Here is a 6534-nt window from a genome sequence, read left to right on the forward strand (position 1 = left end):
AGATAATTAGTCCCTAAATGTCCTAAATCTGCAAAATATTAGGAGAAATCGCAAGAGTTTCGAAATTAAATTGACTTGCCAGATTAAAAGTAGCAGAGTGCAGTGCATAATTTATTCACTTGGTTAATGGTGTCCCAATGTCAACGGGACTGGTAAATGATATCCCCTGCTCAGCACTGGCGGTCTTCCGGTGAGGAATAGTAATGGTCTCGTTACCCCTAGAAATTTTCACCACAAAGCCCCACTCTTTATCACGTCCGATTAATGCATTCGCTGCGGACATCCATGGCCTGCCTAGCAGCAGAGAGTAGGAGGTCTTCGGATTCGCATCTGGCGGTGGCAAAACATGGAATGTGGTCAAGATTCGAACCCGGCCAACATCAACAGGAACGTTCTTAATCACACCTGCTGGGATACACTCACTGCCGCTATGAAATTTCAGAGAATGAGTACTCGGCCCCGTGAGTTGGAGACGCAGAGCTTTCATTGTATGATAAGACATTATATTCACTGCCGAGCCGCTTCCTATCATAGCTTCGTGGACAACGTTGCCAGTTATCACCACGTCCACTAGCATAGCCATCCTCGCCACGTTCACTGTCATAGCCATCTCCACAAAGAGGTACAGAAAAAGGCAAGCCAGAAAAAAATCCCTCTTTAACCTTAAACCCTAATTCTGAAACCAGAAAGAATTAGGGCTCCTGGCACCTTCGACCCCAATCCTAATTTGTTCACAGAGAATGCGAATTGCATTGTATATTTTCCCGCCGAGAATGGAATATATACCTAAAGTTCATGAATACAATTGCAAAAATAATGAAATCCATACAAAACGGCTCCTATAAAATTAATAAATAATAATAATCGGTGGACGAATTGTATTATTACACGGTGTTCGGAACCATTGGTCTACCGGTGTCGGTTTGGGTTTCAGATTTTGGAGTGTTTAACGAGGCGGAGGAATTGTCCAGTCAAAAGTGGCTCAAAAAATTTGTAAAGACAGTGTTTGAATTGTGTTTTTGATGGTGGAAATGTATTCAGCATTATCAAAAACGTCTGTAACACCTAAAATTTTGAAATTTAACAACTATAACTTGGATTTACAAAAATCCTTATCAATTTTTCTCTAAATATAACTAGAATTTCCATAAATTTCTGGCCAACTATACCTAGTTACACTAAATCGAAAATGCCTTGATATCAAAATTATAAACCACTTCGATCCACTTAATTATGTTGTTCATCCCCCTTTTCCTGTTTATGTAATAGTTTGTTGAATGTGGGGTAATATTTTATAAAAGGGTTGCCTATTTAGTACAGAACGATGCCTTAGTTAAAGTTAGATTTCTTTTAGTTTTATAAAAAAAAAAAAAATTACTTTACAATTTCTTTAAACTCATTTTTTAAGTAATTATTTCAATTATAAATGTATTTTTTAAAATAATTATTGTGAAATGAGATAAAAATGTGTTTGAAGTATTTTTAAATTCACTTTTGTTAAGAGTTCATTTTCTTTGGACATAAAGAAATAAATTAATGGCCTAAGACTTAGAGACATTTGGCAAGTGCAAAAACCTATCCCTTTACAACATGGTTTTCCGCAAATAACAATATTGAGTGAGCCTACATTTGGGGATAACACCCAGTAATGGATGTCCTCAAAGTTGGTTTGAAAACTGAACTATGATACATTTTCTCATATATATGGTAAAAGTCAATGTAATATGACATCAAAACTATAGGCCCAATTAAGTTTTTTAAACATATTTTTGTTACTTTTCATGCAAAATATAATGTATATGTTTCTATTAATGTAACATTTGGGTATCTAAATGATGAAATCTTGCTACAAAAACTTCAATGTAATATGACATCAAAACTATAGGCCCAATTAAGTTTTTTAAACATATTTTTGTTACTTTTCATGCAAAATATAATGTATATGTTTCTATTAATGTAACATTTGAGTATCTAAATGATGAAATCTTGCTACAAAAACTTGTGAAGTTGTAGAGAACAAATTATTCTTGTGCACAACTATTTTTCATATATATATATATATATATATATATATATATATATATATATCAACCCCCGAGAGCAACTCAATTGGCAATGACCATGAAAACGAAGTATTATGTTCCAAGAGGTTTTCATGTTCAAATCTCCTCAGTTTACTCGTGGGCCACGTGTTGGGGTCGACATGGTTTGCGTAGAGGTTATAGTGGTAGCAGTTGGAATTGACCTATGTCACATATATATAGAAAGTCATTATATCCTTGAAATTACAAGGCTTTCCATTAATGCAACCTAAAATGGTCATACCATTATCAAACATTCCCTTTTCTTTTGATTGTAGGTATGAGTGTCTTCTAGTGCGCCATATATATATTTTTTTCCAAATGGTTAAGAAAGTTATAGTGGAAATAGACAAGGGAGTTTTAAGATCTTGATATAGAGAATAATACATTAAAAATAGTAAAAACTATTTTTTTTAATATGTACTTAGAATATACACAATCAACTCTACATGTGTGTTTTTTTATGAACAATGAATTTGTCTAGATTATAGAAAAATAATGTCAAATATAGATATATATGTAATTTCAAAAAAATGATGTTTTAATGTATTTGCAGTTTGTTGTAGCTGCTATAAAACCACCCAAAATTGTAGCCTATATATCAAAATTTTGGAGGCCCCTATGCTTTTCAAGGCCTTAGTAAATTCCCTGTCAATTCCAACAGTAAAAAATCTTTAATGACCAAGTTATCATGAAAGCCATGTTTTCGATGCATTGCCTATTTCTTCTTTTCTTACTTCATCCTCATCCTTAGGGTTTATAGAATTTGCATTCATTCATTCCACTAAATATTTGTGGCACTGCTTCTCCATTTATGTTCATGTAGGTTGAAGGAATTAGTTTTCTAATAAGGTGTCGAAGTCATACTTAAGTGCACATTTTGTATGCCCAAGGTTTGGACCAGGCTATAGTCTGAATACAAGGCTTCTTACTATTAGAAGAAGTCCTTAATGCGAAGAGGATCCTATTAGGAAAGAGAGCATTTGTTCTTGGATAGCAGTTGGAAATGGATATGGTTGAGCCCATAGCAAAGTCCCTTACTTCCACTGACGTAAAAATTCTTGTTGGCACATGGGTTCTACCTAATAACACATTTGAAACTAGCTTAAAAGGAGATGTGTAGTAGCCTCAAATTAGACAGTTCAGGAAGTTGCAGAGCATGTAAAACAAGACTTTGGAGGCATTGATATTCTTGTGCACTCACTTGCAAATGGCCTAGAGGTCAATATACCTCTTCTTAAGACATCAAGGCAGGGGTACTTTGCAGTTGTTTCAACCTCAAGTTATTCTTTTGTCTCATTGTTATTACCTATAATGAATCTTGGTGGGTCCATAATATCTCTCACATATATTGCATTAGAAAGGATCATTCCAGGATTTGGTGGAGAAATGAATTCTACAAAAGCTACCTTGGAATGTGACACTAAGATTCTTGCTTTTGAACCTCGAATATGCTACAACATAAGAGTTAATATAATTTAAGCAAGCTCCTTGAGAAGCAAAGCTACAAAGGAAATTGAATTTATAGATACCATAATTGAATACTTAATGACCAATGCTCCCTTGCAAAAGGATGTATTACACCATTTGTAGCTTCACCATTAGCCTCTGCAATAACTAGCACATTTGCATATGTTGAAAATGGGTTGCATGCTATGGGAGTTGCAGTGGATAGTCCATCCTTTGTTGAACTTGCAACGCCACAAATAGAAAGAAGAAAGATTCCAACATGATACTATTAGTAAACAAGCCATGAAAAAAGAGTTTTAGAGCCTCCAGAAAATGGATTGTTGGTTCCTAAATTGATATTAGTAGCAAAAGATGTCCTGGAAGCAAGAAAAATCTTGATAAAGAATCATTTAAAGCTTCTAGATGTGATTCCTATTGCATTGTTGTGTGGTTCACATTCGTTTAGAACTTGTCATGGTTAAGATAATGGAGCTCGAAATTCATCACATGTCTAGATGAAAGGTTATATTGATGATATTTTTGTTCCTATTTATTCCTTTCACCTTTTTATCACCTTAGAAAGCGCATTAATCATGAGAGGAGGAGCCAAGTGTTAAATTTTAGAAAGAAAAGGCTTCATTTGACTTGTGCCTTAGTCAAATGGAAAAATTTGAATTTCCAAATAAGCAGGATGACTTGATTTGCATCTAGCAAGAGTGACATGGCATTGTCATCTAGTTAAGTCTATCAATTTGAGTTTGTGGGAAAGAAGTAGAGTTGTGCATGGGTTGATTGTTAAGATCTAGCAATCTAGTGGAGTTATTGTTAGTTAATCTCAGTTATCTAATCTCTATCCATAAATAGAATCATTAGGAGTTCAGTTGAGTAGTAGTAATTGTTGTTAACTCACTAATATCTCATTTAACTAGCCAATCTAGTAAAAATAACCCAAATCATGCAAGGAATTCAAATTTCTTAGTTGAATGGAGAAAAAAGGCATCAATGTAATCATTATTATATACTAGTGAGTGTACAACGTTTTCATGTAGCAAGTGAGACTATTCTCTTGGGAATTGTTCAAGCTCCTATTCTTTAGTAGCTAATTTCCTCAAGAATTGCACAAGGAAATAGCAGGAGCGGGAGGCCAAGAATTGGTTGGGTATTTTTCTGCACAAGAGGAGATCCATATTGCAGTGCAGGTTGTGTTTCAGGATTGAAGTTGTCATTATAATAGATCAATTTTTACGGGTTTTTCCCAGTTGGGTTCCCTAGTAAAAAGACTATGTTCATTGTGATTGAATGATTGCATGTGTTTCTATTTAATGTTTTATCTTTCGCAGATTGAGTAGAAGAAATTTGTGTCTATTGCTTTCATCTTGAATTCATTAGTAGTTGTAAATTTCGAGCCATTTCCACACCTAGGATTATCCCAAGGTAATGAGGCAAAAATAAATCGAGTGCCATTCCAACCATTGGATTTAATGCGTTGGTTTCTACTATAATGGAGCTAGCATCAAGTCCCCAAAAAATGTGATGAGTCCCTCTTTTGATAGCAATTTTGCCATAAAAGCCTTTAATTTTGGCCTAAGAACCTCATCATTTCCTACTTCTGACTTGTCTTTTATATTCCAAGCACAAGTATATTTGCAATCATTTTCAAACCTTGTCTCTTATGTTTATAAATGAATAACTAAGGGTATTGAATATAAATTTATGTGTGTATGACTTGCATATGCTCATATATATATATATATATAAGAGTGTGATGTGAATAAGAGGATCAAGCTACTATCTCAAGCTAAAGGTATTTTGACTACAAGATTGCATATGATTTCCCATGCCTTGGTTGTATCAACCATGGAGCCATGCAATAAGTGAGTAATGTTAGTCTCATTACTAGCTCCATAGTTAATATTTTCTAAAAGAATGGCTCTCTGAATCCATGAAAAGCTATTAGTGTGACACTTCTATCTACTTAGGAATATACTCTTGCTATATTTTAGTACCTTTGACATTTGATGGCAGGACATAGCTCTTTTTATTGGTTATGAAGCATGATGATCTAAATTTTATGTTTGTCCAAGCATCATACTTTGAATTTCACAATGGTTATATGTCAAAAGGTTGTTATATATCAAAATATATATATATATATATATATATATATATATATATATATATAAGAATAGAAAGGCCAAAACATGACCTAGTTCATGTGTTATGCACTTTAATGAGGCATAATGAATATACACAAAGTTTTGGGGCAAAAATAATATGTTAGTCACCATGGCATACTCAATAGCGCATATATTACGTTTGGGTGGCTCATTATAAAAATTTATTGGCATTAGTATCAACAAGCATATAATACATGTGGGTGCCATGTTATATATGATTCCATTAGAATTGCACCATAATGCATTAACACAACTATTAGTTATAACACATTTTGATGATGGATTACAAGAATTTCAATAAGTAACGCACACCCCAAGTCATCCTTCGGGTTGCTTGTCCTATGTACCATGGGTGGTAAGCCATCAAGGCTGGTTTCCAATTCTCCATTTGCATTCACTCTCCATCCAACAAGCTTTAACTCTATGCTTTGCTCAATCATCTCACCCTCCAAATCTAATACAAACCATCATTTCATAGAGGAATTGATAGTGAGACAGTTTGGCTAGTCATGGTGTGGGTAGTAACAGTGTTTGGACTATTTTCTATTAGTTTAAAGCTTTAATAACACATATATGTGAAGGTTTTGGTCTCTATTGAAATTGAATTTCATTATGTATCTAGCTTTTTGAATTGTTGCATGTATGGCCTTGTTTATGTAATGTGATTGATTTAATTACCCCAGCGAACTTGAATTTATCTCCATTTCTTATCTCTTGCACTTATTTTGGCTATGTTTCATCCACAATAGACATGCATGAGTTTATTAAAGGGGAATACTGCTCATTTCTCCCTGAAATTGCAGATTAATATTATGCATGGTGTTTCC

The 6534-nt window shown here is 34.0% G+C and overlaps 1 pseudogene; it reads left to right on the plus strand.

Moving 5' to 3' along the window:
• The first annotated feature begins 3087 nt into the window (after positions 1–3087).
• Positions 3088–3814, plus strand: LOC149209720 (enoyl-[acyl-carrier-protein] reductase [NADH], chloroplastic pseudogene; annotated as a pseudogene).
• The last annotated feature ends 2720 nt before the right edge of the window (positions 3815–6534 follow it).

Source organism: Pinus tabuliformis, chromosome 1_2 (genome assembly GCF_031772625.1).
Source record: "Pinus tabuliformis cultivar Carrire ecotype Pingquan chromosome 1_2, CPIR1, whole genome shotgun sequence".
Lineage (NCBI taxonomy): Eukaryota > Viridiplantae > Streptophyta > Pinopsida > Pinales > Pinaceae > Pinus > Pinus tabuliformis.